Below are 2,500 nucleotides of genomic sequence, written 5' to 3'. Positions count from 1 at the left end.
GCTCTAGAATTACCACAGTTATCCAAGTAACGTGGGTACGATCTAAGGAACCATAACTGATTTAATGAGCCATTCGCGGTTTCACCTTAATGCGGCTTGTACTGAGACATGCATGGCTTAATCTTTGAGACAAGCATATGACTACTGGCAGGATCAACCAGGGAGCTGCGTCAACTAGAGCTGAGCAGCCGGCCGCCCGGGAGTGTGTCCCGGGGGCCCGCGCGAACACGCAAGCGTCCGCTCAATCATTCTGCAAACAGGAGGAGGCTGAGCTCCCCTGCACAATACACCTCGAAACCCTCTCAGGTCCCGGCGGCGCGCAGCGCCGTCCCAAGTACTTGGTCGGGTTCGAGAGAGGCGCAATCGCCCGGAGTTAGGCGAGTAGACGCTTTCGGTGCGACCACCCGTGCTCCCAACTGAGCTTGCCGCTGCCGACAGAGGCCCGGGAGCGTGCTGTCGTGGCATTGCCGGCGGGAGACAACACGCGCCACCTACGGTGACCGGCAGCTCCAACGCCAGCGCCACAGAAGGACAAAAGCCCCACTTGGGTGCCGAAGCGAACTCTCCCAGCACAGCGCACGCGCCAACACATCCGCACAGCTGCGATACAAACCACCAGCGAGAACCGCTGGGGCGACCGAGCAGCAGACGGCGTCGCGGCGCCGAGCGCCGGGCGGCGGCGCATCCTCAACGCACACAGTCCTCAATCGGACCAGCACACTGAAGATGTCCACCGCGCTTCGCACCGGGCCCGCGAGGACCTACTTTGGCCGCACGGCGCCGCGCGCAGGGTGCGCCGGCGCGCAGCTGCGACGCCTGCCGCGTCCGTCGGCCGGCGCGCCTGCCACTGGCCGCCCCCACCAGCCGGCTGTAGCGCGTGCGCCCACGCACCGCGCGGCCAGCACGCCGGGAGGCGCCCCCCTCACCGGCCGGGGACGGTCCCACCCAGCCACCGCCGCGTATCGCTTCACACCCAGATGCCGTTCAGTTTCGTCGGCATGGTGGGTATCGCTGGAACAACCGGTTCGTACCTCAACCTATCGTCGCCATCACCGATTCACCCCTAGCGAGAACAACCGCACCACAACAGGTTACCATTTGTTCATTTGCGTAACTTCACCAGAAAACGCAGGCGTCCATCGCCATTTGCAACTTCAACGATTATTGCATGCCTGTGTCAGGTGTCACGCCACACTACGTCTGCCCACATACACGCAACAAAATGTGCACGCCTAGACAATACGTGGAAGGTGGCCCCCGTACGTATGCGATGTCCATTGCTCGAACGACTGTCAACCGGCCTCTGTAGCATGTCGCAGATATGGAACGCGGTGCACCATGCCATCACGGTGTGTGAGGAGAGACGACTAGGTCCGAATACATCAACAGACAGCTCATGCTGATCGCCATCCACGGCGTCCGTTCCTCCCACACGTCTCTATGGCGTACCACACTGCAATCCAGCTCTCATAGGGAGACGACACGTAGCTGCGTGCACAATATTTGCACTGTATGGTCCGCCGTTTTTGGGCGCAGTCGTTGTACGGTCACACATGTGCCACGATGTATCATTCGGTACATAAGGACGAATGTGCAGTACAGATTGTGGTTTACGCGTACGACATTAGCGGACGGTTGACACAGGCCGCACCACAACGTAGCCTGAGTACGTCGCATGCGAAGGGCATTGAACATGCAAACTTCTCACCAACCAGCTTGCGAAGGCAGGGGGGCAAGGTGGGGACGTGGGGAGGGGCGGCATGTACGTCCTGCTGCCATCCACATTACAGTGTACAGCAGGAGCATGTGGAAAGTCAGCAAGACTTGCAAGGTGTTTAACATGAAGCGATACACAGGGGAGCGGGCAGTGCGAGTAGCGAACTATATTGCGAGGGTTGCGGGTGGGCAACACTACACTAATTGAACGAGTCGTATAACAATTACAGAGCAGGTTTAGGCGACAACATGGGTTACGTTAGGGGACAACGTGGGTTACGTTAGGGGACAACGTGGGTTACTTTAGGGGACAACGTGGGTTAGGTTAAGGCACAACGTGGGTTAGGTTAAGGCACAACGTGGGTTAGGTTAAGGCACAACGTGGGTTAGGTTAAGGCACAACGTGGGTTAGGTTAAGGCACAACGTGGGTTAGGTTAAGGCACAACGTGGGTTAGGTTAAGGCACAACGTGGGTTAGGTTAAGGCACAACATGGGTTAGGTTAAGGCACAACATGGGTTAGGTTAAGGCACAACATGGGTTAGGTTAAGGCACAACGTGGGTTAGGTTAAGGCACAACGTGGGTTAGGTTAAGGCACAACGTGGGTTAGGTTAAGGCACAACATGGGTTAGGTTAAGGCACAACATGGGTTAGGTTAAGGCACAACATGGGTTAGGTTAAGGCACAACATGGGTTAGGTTAAGGCACAACATGGGTTAGGTTAAGGCACAACATGGGTTAGGTTAAGGCACAACATGGGTTAGGTTAAGGCACAACATGGGTT

At 57.2% G+C, this 2,500-nt stretch overlaps 1 non-coding gene across 1 annotated transcript in view; it reads right to left on the bottom strand.

The window, feature by feature from the left end:
- The window catches only part of LOC124772492, a 1,909-nt gene extending 1,745 nt beyond the window's left edge, over positions 1 to 164 (bottom strand). The window contains exon 1 of the ribosomal RNA XR_007014061.1: positions 1 to 164. This exon is cut by the window's left edge and continues 1,745 nt beyond it. This is a non-coding gene — a ribosomal RNA (small subunit ribosomal RNA).
- Positions 165 to 2,500: the final 2,336 nt, after the last annotated feature.

Source organism: Schistocerca piceifrons, unplaced genomic scaffold (assembly GCF_021461385.2).
Source record: "Schistocerca piceifrons isolate TAMUIC-IGC-003096 unplaced genomic scaffold, iqSchPice1.1 HiC_scaffold_941, whole genome shotgun sequence".
NCBI lineage: Eukaryota > Metazoa > Arthropoda > Insecta > Orthoptera > Acrididae > Schistocerca > Schistocerca piceifrons.
Note: the sequence above shows the minus strand (reverse complement) of the source record. Positions and strands in the feature narration are given on the sequence as shown.